Below are 16,823 nucleotides of genomic sequence, written 5' to 3' on the forward strand. Positions count from 1 at the left end.
AAGAAGGTCCAACAGACAGTAGAATGGGCTTTAACAGCAACAGGAGCTGCGAGACATAAGCTTGTGAAATCACCATTCTAATCCATCTGGCCAATGTTTGCTTATTCGCAGGCCAGCCACTTGTGAAAACCAAACAAGACAAAAAAAACAAACAAAAAACAAACAAAAAAAAGAAGGAGTCTGACCTCTTGATAAAGGCAGCCCTCTCCACATATATACGGAGAGCCCGTTCCACATCCAAAGACCGCTCTTTGGAGGACAAATCAGAAGAGATAAAGGCCGGAAAAACAATCTCTTGGTTAAGGTGAAAAGATGACACCACCTTAGGCAAATAACCTGGGCGAGTTCTAAGAACTGCCCAGTCACAAAGAAATATTAGAAAGGGTAGACGACAGGACAGTGCGCCTAAATCAGACACCCTTCTAGCAGAGACAATAGCCAGTAAAAACCAAGACCTTGGTCGTGAGCCATTTAAGGTCCACCGTCTCAAGAGGTTCAAATGGAGACGCCTGCAGGGTATTCAGGACAACAGCCAGATCCCATGGAGCCACAGGAGGGACATAGGGAGGCTGAATCCATAAAAAAAAAAAAATTCTGAAACCATACCGACAAGAGAGATACGTGAACCTTGAGGGAGGCCAGACGAAGGCCTAAGTCCAGGCCTCATTGCAGAAAATCCAGAATTCTGTAAGTTCTGAATCTGTATGCATAATTCTTTTCAGCACACCAGGTGAAGTAAGAATTCTACACCCTGTAATAAATCCGAGCTGAAGCCAGTTTACGGGCTATTAACATAGCTTAAGTGACTGCCTCAGAGAATCCTTTGGATAAAGACAAGGGCCCTGTATGAGGAGGTCTGGGTGCTGAGGAAGCAAAAGAGGATGCTCTGTCGATAGACCATGCAGGTCTGAGAACCAATGCTGTCTGGGCCACGCTGGAGCGACTAGAAGTAGAAATACTTCTTGTTTGAACTTCTGCAGGACCCTGGGCAGGAGTGACACTGGAGGAAACATGTAGGGCAACCGAAAGTTCCATGGAATTGCCAGTGCGTCCGCGAACGCTGCATGAGGATTTATGGTCCTTGATCTGAAGACCAGAACCTTGTGATTGTGCGGATAAGCCATCAGGTCTATGTCTGGTAGGCCCCACTTGTCCACTAGGAGTTGAAAGACTTATGGATGAAGACTCCACTCTCCGGCGTACACGTCCTGGCGACTGAGGAAGTCTGCTTCCCAGTTTAGGATGCCAGGAATGAACACTGATAATATAGCTTGCAGATGGTGTTCCGCCCAACTAAGGATTATTGACACTTCCATTGGCTTCAAGTGTCGCCTTGATGGTTTATGTATGCTACCGTAGTGGCATTGTCTGACCGTACTTGAATCGGCCTGTTCTGTACCAGAGGCAGGGTGAGAGTCAATGCATTGAACACCGCACGTAACTCCATAATATTTATTGGGAGGAGTGACTCTTCCTTGGTCCAGCAACCCTGAAAAGAGTGTTGCTCCAACACCGTACCAGATCCCCTCAGACTAGCGTCCGTTGTCAGCAGGACCCAGTCGGGGAACCAGAAGGGACGGCCCCTGCTCAATTGCTGGTCCTGTAGCGACCAGGTCAGCGACAGACAAACCTCCGGAGTCAAAGTGATCATGTGAGATCTGATCCGATGAGGTAGGCCGTCCCACTTGAGAAGGATTAACCTCTGCAGAGGGCGAGAATGAATTTGAGCAAATGTCGACACCATCAGACCAAGTATTTGCATCGCCAAGTGTATAGATACTCTGGGGTGACAAAGTAAGCATCTTATCCTGTCTTGAAGTCTCAGGACTTTTTCTGGAGACAGAAACAGTTGTTGACTGTGTGTGTCCAGGAGTGCCCCCAGGTGCACCATGCTCTGAGCTGGGACCAGCGATAATTTCTTCCAATTGATGAGCCACCCATAGACTTGTAGGAAGCTTACCGTCACTTGCAGATGACAGAGGAGGACATCGTAAGAGTTTCCCAGAATCAACAAGTCGTCCAGATACAGCAGGATCCTGACTCCCTGGCGACGGAGATACGCCGTCATTATGGCCATGACCTTGGTGAAGATCCAAGGAGCGGTAGCCAGTCCAAATGGTAGAGCCTGGAACTGACCATGGAGGTTGCCAATAGCAAACTGCAGATACTGCTGATGCGACATGGCAAAAGGTATATGCAGGTACCCATCCTGTATATCCAGGGATACCATATAGTCTCCGGGTTCAATAGCCAGTACAATTGAGCGCAGTGTTTCCATACAGAACTTGGACACTCTCACAAACTCGTTCAGTGATTTAAGGTTGAGTATAGGCCGGAAAGACCCATTGGGTTTCAGAACTAGAAACCGGGTCGAGTAGTAACCTCTGCCTCTCTGGGCCAGAAGAACCAGCACCACCACTCCTGTATTCAGGAGGGAACCCACAACCTTTTGCAGAGCTTGCGCCTTTAACGGATCCAAAGGGATAACCATGGTGCAAAACTGTCGAGGGGGACATCTCTTGAAGGAGACTGCATACCTGTGAGAAACACCTTCCAGCTCCCATGCGTCTGAAGTGGTCTTTAGTCAGACCTGGGTGAACTGCAGAAGTCGGACTCCCACCTTAGGGTCTCATGGGGGATGCCCACCCCGTCATGCGGCAGGCTTGACTTGTTTAGAAGCAGGCTTATGGGCCGCCCAGGACTGCTGTGCCTTGGGCTTAGTGGTTTTGGGAGCACAAGATTGTCTCGGGTATGCCTGACTTTTTGCTTTCACTTGAGGCTAGAAGGAACGAAAAGTGGTACCTTTAGCCTTCTGTGCAGAAGGATTCATATTTGGGAGAAAGGCAGTCTTCGCAGCGGCCAATTCAGACACAATTTTATTTAGGTCTTCCCCAAACAAAATGTCCCCCTTAAAGAGGAATACCTCCAAGGTCTTTTTGGAGTCTAGGTCTACCTTCCATGACCTCAACCGCAGAATACGGCGAGCCAGGACAGATGTTGTCGACGCCTTGGCTGCCAACACACCCGTCTCAGAGGACACTACCTGAATGTTATAGGCGGCGGTGGTAATGTGAGACAGGTATTGTCAGGCATTGTCAGAAATATCCTCAGGCAGCGCTTCCTCTAATGACTGAACCCATGCTTCAGTTAATTTTGCAGCCAAAGAGGCCGCAATAGTGGGTCTATGTACAGTACCTGTAAGGGAGTAAATAGACTTCAGGCATCCCCCCACACGCTTATCTGTCGGTTTCTTCAGTGAAGTGACAGTGGTGACAGGCAGAGTGGATGACACCACTAGGCGGGTGACATGAGAATCCACCGGCAGTGAATGTTCCCGCTTGTTACATAACTCTGCAGGAAGAGGATAGCGAGCCAAGGCCCGTTTAGACAGAGGGAATTTCTTCCCTGGATTAGACCAGGGCTCCTTCCTGACATCCACCAAATGGTCAAAACGGGGTAATAGATTTTTAATCACCTTATGCTGTTTAAATAGATCCGTTTTTGTAGCTACAGTAGTGGAATCCTCATCATCAGTGATTTGTAGGATTTGCTTAATAGCAACCACAAGGGCAGGGACATCAATTTGCATTGGAGAAGCGTCAGAAATACCTGATTCAGTGTCTGACAGGACAGTATGCTCCCCCTCCTCTTCAGATGAAACATCTGAGAGATTAGTGGACTGTGAGGAGGAAACAGCCCGCTTAGATGACCTAAAGACACGAGAGTGACCTGGAGTAGATTTTTGCCTGACCAAGAAATTATTTAATTGCTGCAACTGGTTAGACAAAGTTTCCGCCCAAGGCGGATTGACCATAGGGACAATATTCGGCCTTAACGGCACAGGCGGTCCCATAGGGGCCGTAAGGCGTTCCACCAAAGTACCCAGTAGGTTTGCGAATACAGACCAGGGTGTCTCATGATTGGTTACAGGAACTGCAGACCGACTGGGAGATGTATGACAGTACACAGATCATCATACACAGCTTCCCCCTCTGGTAAATCTTTGGCGCGTGCTCTGCATGATGCAGGAGCGTCCACAGACTTACTGCCCTTCTTGTTAGACACTGTACACAAATGCAGCAGAGTGACTTAGTACGATAAAGCCAGACAGAGTTCAATACCTGCAAATAAATCCGTTATTATGTGACTGTAAACACAGTACACAACACCAGCGATTAAATCCGGTATTATGTGACTGAGTACACAGTAGAATACACGTAATGGGTAAATACTCTGACGCACCTAGGCCCTCATTCAGAGTTGATCGCTAGCTGCCGTTGTTCGCAGCGATCAGGCTAAAAATCGGCACATCTGCGCATGCAGCTCAATGCGCACGCGCAACGTACTTTTTCAAAAGCCGATGCAGTTTTACACAAGGTCTAGCGACGCTTTTCAGTCGCACTGCTGGCCGCAGAGTGATTGACAGAAAGTGAGTGTTTCTGGGTGGTAACTGACCGTTTTCAGGGAGTGTGTGTAAAAACGCAGACGTGTCAGATAAAAATGCAGGAGTGGCTGGGGAAACATAGGCATGGCTGGCCAAACGCAGGACGTGTTTTTGACATCAAAACAGGAACTAAATAGTCTGAAGTGATCGCAAGCTAGGAGTAGGTCTCGAGCTACTCAAACTGCACAATTTTTTTTGTAGCAGCGCTGCGATCCTTTCGTTCGCACTTCTGCTAAGCTAAGATACACTCCCAGAGGGCGGCAGCTTAGCGTTTGCATGGCTGCTAAAAGCAGCTAGCGAGCGAACAACTCGGAATGAGGGCCCTAGTCCCTCAGGGCACAGAATATAGGTATAGATATATCTGGGAAAACACTGAAAGTGAAACCACACAGCAGATACAGGCACACAGTCACAGGCAGATAATTATGACAATAAAACGGCAGTGGAATAGTAATACATATACAATAAATATATATATATATATATATATATATATATATATATATATATATATATATATATATATATATATATATATATACATACATATACATATATACACATACATACACACAGTTCTTGATGGCAGCACTCCCACACAGTCCGATACTGCTCCGGTGCCCTCCTTGACTCCGCACTTAACCACGGGTCCTTCACAGAAAAACGATGCAGGCGGCACTCTGAATACACTGCACAGCACAAGCAGGTAAGTAATAACGTTTCAAAGTTTATTCACCTCTTCATCAGATTACAACCATAAAGTACAAAAAAAAACATACCTTTATAGCATCTCCCCACCACGTGCACTGAACTCTGTCGCAGGTCAGCCGGAAACGCCTATTAATGACGTCACCAGGCCGAACCGCATCACCCGGGCAACATATACAAACAAACCCATAATACAACGCATAAATGGATCATCAGAAATTTAAAAATATACGGATACATAACATCAGTATATAAAAAAAGAAAAATAACCAAGTGAAACAATACATAACAAACATATGCAGACAAGGACAAAAATGGCACAATGAAGTAACCCTCCAGCTCAAGGTACATTTCTAAGTCACAACCATTATAATCACACAGATAAAGAAATTATCAAAGAGTGAGTATATCTATTCATATTGTATTTAAAACATTACAAACATTATAACTTTTATATACACTATAAATTGACCTATGCTTCACAGAAAGCAGCGGAGTCCTAACGTTTCATTAAGTCCCTTTGGTGCCAGAGTCTGAAGTTCAAAAATCCAACGGGATTCTTTTCTCAACAGCTGCGCAGACCTGTCAACCCCCCGAAGTCTCTCGGGCTCATGATCAATGATCATGTACTTAAGTGTAGCTACAATATGATGTAACAGAGCGAAATGCCGGGCAACCGGTTGGTCGCTATTCCCGGATGAAAGGGCTTTCCTAATCGCTAATTTATGATTGGCCATACGCTCACGCAACGTGCGGTCAGTTTTGCCAACATAGCATAGCCCGCATGGGCACGTAATGAGGTAGATGATGAATTTAGTGGTGCAGGTAACCCGATGATCTATCGAGTATCTACGTCCACTGTGGGGATGAGAGAAAAAAGAGCCAGTGGTCATAGACCTACATGTGGTGCAATTAAGGCACCGAAAGCACCCTTTTCTAAGTGCCATAAAATTTTGTTCACTCTGTGCCGTATGTAGACCAGTGATATCCGTTCTCATAATCCAATCTCTGATGTTTTTTCCCCTATGTAGGCATAATGGACACAGTATCCAAATTTAGATCCTTATCTGTCCTAACAATCGGCCACAAAGTTTTTGCCGTTCTAGAAATAGAAGTGCTACATGTATTAAAATGGTTTACCCACGGCAATCGTTCGCTATCACATTTCTTACGTCTAGCTGTTAGTAAAGTCTCTCTCTCTCTATATATATATATATATATATATAGAAATCCAGAAAAAACAGCGGCACTCGAGGATTTTAGTGAAGCAAACAAAGTTGTATTCAAAGAAAGTTACAAAAAGCCGACGTTTCGGGGCTTACATGCCCCTTTGTCAAGGTGTATAACAGTGTGTGGGTGCGGGAGCTTACCTTATATCCCCGTGAAGTTCAACGCGGTGCAGGTGTGTGGACGGAGCCGCCGGACTTCCGGTCGCGGCTCTGTGACGTCTGGAGGGCAGCGCCTGTCGCTATGGTGACTGAGACGCCGGAGTTACCGTTTGTGGCTAAGTGACGTCTGCGTGAAGGAGCGTGTTGCTGTAGCAACTAGGACGCTATCTGCCAAGTGCTCTAGTCAGTGACTCAGTTGGCTACCGTGCTATGGAAAAAATGTGTAATAAAACGTGTGCGAGAGGCTTAGTGCCATGGTGCCTGGGAAACACTACAGCGTCGTGGGGCTCGATGCGATCCGAGTGCGGAGGGATGGGTGGATATGGCAGGACCTGGTGGATGCCGGACTGCGATGAATGAATAAATATGTACAACTTTGTTTGCTTCACTAAAATCCTCGAGTGCCGCTGTTTTTTCTGGATTTCTACGTTGTTACTACAGAAGGCACCGGGGTACCCTCACGCCAGACAGGAGAGTGCCAGTCCCATTTGGGATATATATATATATATATATATATATATATATATATATATATATATATATATATATATATATATATATATATATATATATATATATACACACACACACACACATATACATACGCACAGTGGTCCTAGTCCGAAGGTATATATCATCTGAATACTCGTACAATATATCCTGTAATAGGTACACTTTTTCGTAACTAACGCTGTCTGAACACTTGCAGCAACATGCTGACAAAACGTAACAACGTGTGTAACCACAACTAATAACTGCAGATATAGTACACACTGGGACGGGCGCCCAGCATCCTCTACGGACTAAGAGAATAGAATTTACCGGTAGGTATTAAAAATAAGAATTTACTCACAGGTAATTCTATTTCTCGTAGTCCGTAGTGGATGCTGGGACCATGGGGAATAGACGGGCTCCGCAGGAGACTGGGCACTCTAAAAGAAAGATTAGGTACTATCTGGTGTGCACTGGCTCCTCCCTCTATGCCCCTCCTCCAGACCTCAGTTAGGGAAACTGTGCCCGGAAGAGCTGACACAACAAGGAAAGGATTTGTAATCCAGGGTAAGACTCATACCAGCCACACCAATCACACTGTACAACTTGTGATAACCATACCCAGTTAACAGTATGAACAACAACTGAGCCTCAATTTACGGATGGCTCATAACAATAACCCTTTAGTGAAGCAATAACTATATACATGTATTGCAGAGAGTCCGCACTTGGGACGGGCACCCAGCATCCACTACGGACTACGAGAAATAGAATTACCGGTGAGTAAATTCTTATTTTCTCTGACGTCCTAGTGGATGCTGGGAACTCCGTAAGGACCATGGGGATTATACCAAAGCTCCCAAACGGGCGGGAGAGTGCGGATGACCCTGCAGCACCGAATGAGCAAACTCAAGGTCCTCCTCAGCCAGGGTATCAAACTTGTAGAATTTAGCAAATGTGTTTGAACCCGACCAAGTAGCAGCTCGGCAAAGCTGTAAAGCAGAGACCCCTCGGGCAGCCGCCCAAGAAGAGCCCACCTTCCTCGTGGAATGGGCTTTCACTGATTTAGGATGCGGCAGTCCAGCCGCAGAATGTGCCAGCTGAATCGTGCAACAGATCCAGCGAGCAATAGTTTGCTTTGAAGCAGGAGCACCCAGCTTGTTGGGTGCATGCAGGATAAATAGCGAGTCAGTTTTCCTGACTCCAGCCGTCCTGGAAACATAAATTTTCAAAGCCCGGACTACGTCAAGCAACTTGGAATCCTCCAAGTCCCGAGTAGCCGCAGGCACCACAATAGGTTGGTTCAAATGAAACGCTGATACCACCTTTGGGAGAAATTGGGGACGAGTCCTCAATTCTGCCCTGTCCATATGGAAGATCAGATACGGGCTTTTACACGACAAAGCCGCCAATTCTGACACACGCCTAGCTGAAGCTAAGGCCAAAAGCATGACCACCTTTCACGTGAGATACTTTAGCTCCACGGTCCTAAGTGGCTCAAACCAGTGTAATTTCAGGAAATCCAACACAACGTTAAGATCCCAAGGTGCCACTGGAGGCACAAAAGGGGGCTGAATATGCAGCACTCCCTTTACAAACGTCTGAACTTCAGGCAGTGAAGCCAGTTCTTTTTGAAAGAAAATAGATAGGGCCGAAATTTGGACCTTTATGGACCCCAATTTTAGGCCCATAGTCACCCCTGACTGTAGGAAGTGCAGAAATCGACCCAGCTGGAATTCCTCTGTTGGGGCCTTCCTGGCCTCACACCAAGCGACATATTTCCGCCATATGCGGTGATAATGCTTTGCTGTCACATCCTTCCTAGCTTTTATCAGCGTAGGAATCACTTCATCTGGAATGCCCTTTTCCGTTAGGATCCGGCGTTCAACCGCCATGCCGTCAAACGCAGCCGCGGTAAGTCTTGGAACAGACAGGGCCCCTGCTGTAACAGGTCCTGTCTGAGAGGCAGAGGCCATGAGTCCTCTGAGATCATTTCTTGTAGTTCTGGGTACCAAGTTCTTCTTGGCCAATCCGGAACGATGAGTATAGTTCTTACTCCTCTCTTTCTTACTATCCTCAGTACCTTGGGTATGAGAGGAAGAGGAGGGAACACAAACCAACTGGTACACCCACGGTGTCACTAGTGCGTCCACAGCTATCGCCTGAGGGTCCCCTGACCTGGCGCAATATTTTTTTAGCTTTTTGTTGAGGCGGGCCACCATCATGTCCACCCGTGGCAGTTCCCAGCGATTTACAATCTGTGTGAAGACTTCTTGATGAAGTCCCCACTCTCCCGGGTGGAGGTCGTGCCTGCTGAGGAAGTCTGCTTCCCAGTTGTCCACTCCCGGAATGAACACTGCTGACAGTGCTAGCACGTGATTCTCCGCCCATCGAAGAATCCTTGTGGCTTCTGCCATTGCCATCCTGCTTCTCGTGCCGCCCTGGCGGTTTACATGGGCGACCGCCGTAATGTTGTCTGACTGAATCAGTACTGGGTGGTTTTGAAGCAGGGGCTCTGCTTGACTCAGGGCGTTGTAAATGGCCCTTAGTTCCAGTATATTTATGTGTAGTGAAGTCTCCAGACTTGACCACTGTCCTTGGAAGTTTCTTCCCTGTGTGACTGCCCCCCATCCTCGAAGGCTTGCATCCGTGGTCACCAGGACCCAGTCCTGTATGCCGAACCTGCGGCCCTCGAAAAGATAAGCACTCTGCAGCCACCACAGCAGAGACACCCTGGCCCTTGGGGACAGGGTGATCAACCGATGCATCTGAAGATGCGATCCGGACCATTTGTCCAACAGATCCCACTGAAAGATCCTTGCATGGAACCTGCCGAAGGGAATTGCTTCGTAAGAAGCCACCATCTTTCCCAGGACTCGCGTGCAGTGATGCACAGACACCTGTTTTGGTTTCAGGAGGTCCCTGACCAGAGATGACAATTCCTGGGCCTTCTCCACCGGGAGAAACACCTTCTTCTGTTCTGTGTCCAGAATCATGCCCAGCAAAAGCAGACGCGTCGCAGGAATCAGCTGCGACTTTGGGATATTCAGAATCCAGCCGTGCTGTTGCAACACTTCCTGAGAGAGTGCTACGCTGACCAACAACTGCTCTCTGGACCTCGCTTTTATGAGGAGATCGTCCAAGTACGGGATAATTATAACTCCCTTCTTCCGAAGGAGTATCATCATTTCGGCCATTACCTTGGTAAATATTCTCGGTGCCGTGGAGAGACCAAACGGTAACGTCTGGAATTGGTAATGACAGTCCTGTACCACAAACCTAAGGTATTCCTGGTGAGGTGGGTAAATGGGGACATGCAGGTAAGCATCCTTGATGTCCAGCGACACCATAAAATCCCCCTCTTCCAGGCTTGCAATAACCGCCCTGAGCGATTCCATTTTGAACTTGAACTTCTTTATATAAGTGTTCAAGGATTTTAAATTCAGAATGGATCTCACCGAACCGTCCGGTTTCGGTACCACAAACATTGTGGAATAGTAACCCCTTCCCTGTTGAAGGAGGGGGACCTTGATTATCACCTGCTGGAGGTACAGCTTGTGAATTGCCGCCAGTACTACCTCCCTTTCCCTGGGAGCAGCTGGCAAGGCTGATTTGAGGTAACGGCGAGGGGGAGTCGCCTCGAACTCCAGTTTGTATCCCTGAGATACAATTTGTACAGCCCAGAGATCCACCTGTGAGCGAACCCACTGGTTGCTGAAGTTTCGGAGACGCGCCTCCACCGCACCTGGCTTCGCCTGTGGAGCCCCAACGTCATGCGGTGGACTTAGTGGAAGCAGGGAAGGATTTTTGTTCCTGGGAATTGGCTGCCTGGTGCAGCTTCTTTCCTCAACCCTTGCCTCTGGCCAGAAAGGATGCTCCTCTGACCCGCTTGCCTTTCTGAGGCCGAAAGGACTGCACTTGATAATACGGTGCTTTCTTAGGCTGTGAGGGAACCTGAGGTAAAAAAGTCGACTTCCCAGCAGTTGCTGTGGATACGAGGTCCGAGAGACCGTGCCCAAACAATTCCTCACCCTTATAAGGCAAAACCTCCATGTGTTTTTTAGAATCAGCATCACCTGTCCACTGCCGAGTCCATAATACTCTCCTGGCAGAAATGGACATTGCATTAATTCTAGATGCCAGCAGGCAAATGTCCCTCTGGGCATCCCGCATATATAAGACAACGTCTTTTATATGTTCGAAGGTTAGCAAAACAGTATCCCTGTCGAGGGAATCAATGTTGTCTGACAGGGAATCAGTCCATGCTGCTGCAGCACTACACATCCAGGCTGAAGCAATAGCAGGTCTCAGTAGAGTACCAGAGTGTGTATACACAGACTTCAGGATAGCTTCCTGCTTTCTATCCGCAGGCTCCTTTAGGGCGGCCGTATCCTGAGACGGCAGTGCCACCCTTTTAGATAAGCGTGTTAGCGCCTTGTCCACCCTAGGGGATGTTTCCCAACGTAACCTATCCGATGGCGGGAAAGGGTACGCCATCAGTAACCTCTTTGAAATCACTAGTTTCTTATCAGGGGAACTCCACACTTCTTCACACAATTCATTTAATTCATCAGATGGGGGAAAAGTCACTGGCTGCTTTTTCTCCCCAAACATAATAACCCTCTTTTTGGTAACCGGGTTAATGTCAGAAATGTGCAATACATCTTTCATTGCAGTAAAAATGCATCGGATGGCTTTTGTAGACTGTACATTTGTCTCATCCTCATCTACACTGGAGTCAGACTCCGTGTCGACATCTGTGTCTACCATCTGAGCTAGCGGGCGTTTATGAGCCCCTGACGGCTTCTGAGTCGCCTGTGCAGGCGCGGGCTGAGACCCCGGCTGTCCCAAGGCTGCTGCGTCATCGAACCTTTTATGTAAGGAGTTGACACTGTCGGTCAAGACCTTCCACATATCCATCCAATTAGGTGTCGGCCCCGTCGGGTGCGACACCACACTTATCTGCCCCTGCTCCGCCTCCACGTAACCCTCCTCATCAAACATGTCGACACAGCCGTACCGACACACCGCACACACACAGGGAATGCTCAGACTGAGGACAGGACCCCACAAAGTCCTTTGGGGAGACAGAGAGAGAGTATGCCAGCACACACCACAGCGCTATATAACACAGGGATTTTCACTATAAAAAGTGATTTACCCAATAGCTGCTTAAATATCTTATTTGCGCCTAAATTTATGTGCCCCCCCTCTCTTTTTTACCCTTCTTGTATCAGGATACTGCAGGGGAGAGCCTGGGGAGCTGCTTCCAGCAGAGCTGTGAAGGGAAAATGGCACTGGTGTGCTGAGGAAGAAGGCCCCACCCCCTCAGCGGCGGGCTTCTGTCCCGCGTTTTATGTAACTTAATGGCGTTTTTTTTTACACATATACAGTTTTCAGACTGTATTATGTGTATTTTAAGTGCCAAAAGGTATTATAATTGCTGCCCAGGGCGCCCCCCCCCCCCCCCAGCGCCCTGCACCCTACAGTGAACGGAGTGTGTGGTGTGCTGTGGGAGCAATGGCGCACAGCTGCGGTGCTGTGCGCTACCTTAAGACAGGAGTCTTCTGCCGCCGATTTCATCGCTTCTCTTCTGTCTTCTGGCTCTGCAAGGGGGACGTCGGCGCGGCTCCGGGAACGGACGATCGAGGTCAGGCCCTGTGTTCGAAACCCTCTGGAGCTAATGGTGTCCAGTAGCCTAAGAAGCACAAGCTAGCTGCAAGCAGGTAGGTTTGCTTCTCTCCCCTCAGTCCCACGTAGCAGTGAGTCTGTTGCCAGCAGAACTCACTGAAAATAAAAAACCTAACAAATACTTTCTTTTCTAGCAAGCTCAGGAGAGCCCACTAGGAGCACCCAGCTCTGGCCGGGCACAGATTCTAACTGAGGTCTGGAGGAGGGGCATAGAGGGAGGAGCCAGTGCACACCAGATAGTACCTAATCTTTCTTTTAGAGTGCCCAGTCTCCTGCGGAGCCCGTCTATTCCCCATGGTCCTTACGGAGTTCCCAGCATCCACTAGGACGTCAGAGAAATCCTATTTTCTCATACGTCCTAGAGGATGCTGGGGTCATCATAGAACCATGGGGTTATACCAAAGCTCTAGAACGGGCGGGAGAGTGCGGACGACTGTGCAGCACCGATTGACCAAACTTAAAGTCTTCATCGGCCAAGGTGTCAAACTTGAAGAATTTTGCAAATGTGTTTGACCCAGACCAAGTAGCTGCTCGGCATAGTTGCATTGCCGAGACCCCCAGGGCAGCCACCCAGGATGAGCCCACCTTTCTAGTAGAATGGGCTTTCACCGATTCCGGTAATGGCAATCCAGCCGTGGAATGAGCGTGCTGAATCGTGTTACAGATCCAGCGTGCAATGGTCTGCTTGGAAGCAGGACACCCCACCTTATTGGGAGCATACAGGACAAACAGAGCCTCAGTTTTCCTAATCTGAGCCGTTCTGGCGACATAAATCTTCAAAGCTTTGACCACATCCAGAGATTTTGACTCAGCGAAGGCGTCAGTAGCCACAGGCACCACAATAGGTTGGTTCATGTGGAAAGAGGAAACCACCTTCTGTAGAAATTGTTGACGTGTCCTCAATTCAGCTCTATCTTCATGGAAGATCAAATAAGGGCTCTTGTGAGACAAGGCCGCTAACGCAGACAACCGCCTTGCAGATGCCAAGGCCAACAGGATGACCACTTTCCAAGTGAGGAATTTCAACTCCACCTTCCGTAAAGGTTCAAACCAATGTGATTGAAGGAACTGCAACACCACATTAAGATCCCATGGTGCCACTGGAGGCACAAATGGTGCATTTTCTTATGTTCTTCTTATGATCTTTAGAACCTTTGGAATGAGAGGAAGTGGAGGGAATACATACACCGACTGAAACACCCACGGTGTCACCAGTGCATCCACTGCAATTGCTTGAGGGTCCCTTGACCTGGAACAATATCTCTGAAGCTTCTTGTTGAGACGAGATGCCATCATGTCTACTTGAGGAACTCCCCAACGACTTGTCACCTCTGCGAAGACTTCTTGGTGGAGGCCCCACTCTCCTGGATGGAGATAGACTTCCTCAGCAGACACTGCTTCCCAGTTGTCAACTCCTGGAATGAAGATCGCTGACAGAGCGCTTGTATGCTTTTCCGCCCAGCGGAAAATCCTTATGGCTTCTGCCATTGCCGCTCTGCTTTTTGTTCCGCCCTGACGGTTTATGTACGCTACTGCTGTTACATTGTCCGACTGGATCAGTACAGGCAGATCTCGAAGATGTTCCGCTTGCAGAAGGCAGTTGTAAATGGCCCTTAACTCCAGAACTTTTATGTGGAGACAAGTTTCCTGACTTAACCATCTTCCTTGGAAGTTTTCTCCCATTGTGACTGCCCCCCAGCCTCGGAGGCTTGCATCCGTGGTCACCGGGATCCAGTCCTGTATCCCGAACCTGTGCCCCTCTAGGAGGTGAGAGCTGTGCAGCCACCACAGGAGTGATACCCTGGTCTTGGAAGACCGGATTATCCTCCGGTGCATATGTAGGTGTGACCCGGACCAATTGTCCAACAGGTCCCACTAAAACACTCTGGCATGGAATCTACCATACTGAATGGCCTCGTAGGCCGCAACCATCTTCCCCAGCAACCAAATGCATTGATGGATTGACACTCTTGCTGGTTTCAGAATTTGTTTGACCAGACTCTGAAGTTCCAGAGCCTTGTCCACTGGAAGAAAGACTCTCTGTAGTTGTGTCCAATATCATTCCCAAAAACGACAACAGCGTCGTCGGAATCAACTGTGATTTTGGCAAATTTAGGAGCCAACCATGTTGCTGAAGAACGGTCAGGGAGAGTGCATCGTTTTGCACCAACTGGTCCCTGGATCTCGCCTTTATCAGGAGATCGTCCAAGTACGGGATAATCGTGACTCCTTGCTTGCGAAGGAGAACCATCATCTCCGCCATCACTTTAGTGAAAATCCTCGGAGCCGTGGACAGACCAAACAGCAATGTTTGAAATTGGTAATGACAATCCTGAATTGCAAACCTCAGGTAAGCCTGATGTGGAGGATAATTGGGAACATGTAAGTAGGCATCTTTTATGTCCACCGACACCATAAAATCCCCTTCCTCCAGACTGGAGATCACTGCTCGGAGAGACTCCATCTTGAATTTTAATTTCTTTAGGTAGAAATTTAGGGATTTCAGGTTTAGGATTGGTCTGATCAAGCCATCCGGCTTCGGGACCACAAACAGGCTCGAATAAAAGCCTTCTCCCTGTTGTGACTGGGGAACCCTGACGATAACTTGATTTTGACACAACTTTTGTATTGTGTCGCAAACTACCTCCCTGTCCGGAAGCGAAGCTGGTAAGGCCGATTTGAAAAAACGGTGAGGGGGAACGTCTTGAAACTCCAGCTTGTACCCTTGGGATACTATTTGTAAAACCTATGGGTCTAGGTCCGAACGAAACCCAAAACTGACTGAAGAGTTTGAGACGTGCCCCCACTGGTGCGTACTACCGCATACGAGCCTCAACGTCATGCGGTGGAATTGGCAGAAGCCTGGGAGGACTTCTGCTCCTGGGAGCCTAACAAGGCTGGTGATCGTTTACCTCTTCCCCTTCCTCTAGTAGCAAGGAAGGAAGAACCTCTGCCCTTTCTGTATTTATTGGGCCGAAAGGACTGCATCTGATAGTGATGCGTTTTCTTTTGTTGTGGAGGAACATAAGGTAAAAAGGATAACTTACCCGCGGTAGCTGTAGACACCAAATCATCAAGGACGTCACCAAATAAGGCCTTACCTTTATATGGTAGAGATTCCATACTTTTCTTGGAATCAGCATCAGCATTCCATTGGTGTATCTAGCTGATATTGCTCGTCTAGCCGAGACTGCCATGGCATTTGCCTTAGATCCCAAAAGACCAATATCTCTCGCAGCTTCCTTAAGGTATGCTGCAGCGTCCTTGATATAACCCAGCGTCAAGAGGACGCTATCCCTATCTAGGGTATCTATTTCAGAAGACAAGTTAGTACTACTTACCCACGCAGACGCAATGACAGGTCTGAGTAGCGTACCTGTGGTCGCATAAGTCCGCAGGATCCTTAAGGGCCGCCATGTCAGGTGACGGGAGAGCCACCTTTTTAGACATACGTGACAGGGCCTTGTCCACGGTGGAGGGGGACACTCCCACTTTTCCCTATCCGCCGAGGGAAACGGATAAGCTACCGTAATTCTTTTGGGAATCTGAAATTTTTTGTCAGGAGCTTCCCAGAGTTTTCAACTAGCGTGTTCAGTTCATGAGAGGGAGGAAACGTACCTCAGGCTTCCTTTCCTTATTCATAAGGACCCTTTAATCAAGGACAGCCGTTTCCTCAGCGATATGTAGTACCTCTTTAACCGCCACAATCATGTACTGAATGCTTTTTGCCAATTTTGGATCTTATCTGGAATCGCTATAGTCGACACTGAAATCAGAATCCGTGTCGGTATCAGTGTCTGCCAATTGGGCCAGCATACATTTCTGTGACCCTGAGGGGACCTGACTTTGCAATAACATATCTTCTACAGATTTCTTCCATGCCTGGGTCTGAGACTCAGACTTATCTAGCCTCTAACTAATAAGAGCCACATTAGCATTCAAGGCGTTCAACACATTTACCCAATCCGGCGTCGACGGTGCCGACAGGGTCCCCCCCGCAGCCGTTTGTGTCCCTAATACAGCCTCCTCCTGGGAAGAGCCTTCAGCCTCAGACATGTTGACACACGTGCACCAAACACCCACAGACACACCGGGCATAT

The 16,823-nt window shown here is 48.1% G+C and overlaps 1 protein-coding gene across 1 annotated transcript in view; it reads right to left on the bottom strand.

The window, feature by feature from the left end:
- Positions 1-16,823, bottom strand: part of INIP (INTS3 and NABP interacting protein) — a 106,667-nt gene that overhangs the window by 15,387 nt on the left and 74,457 nt on the right. The window lies entirely within an intron of this gene.

The sequence above is a fragment of the Pseudophryne corroboree genome, chromosome 1 (genome assembly GCF_028390025.1).
Source record: "Pseudophryne corroboree isolate aPseCor3 chromosome 1, aPseCor3.hap2, whole genome shotgun sequence".
NCBI classification, from domain to species: domain Eukaryota; kingdom Metazoa; phylum Chordata; class Amphibia; order Anura; family Myobatrachidae; genus Pseudophryne; species Pseudophryne corroboree.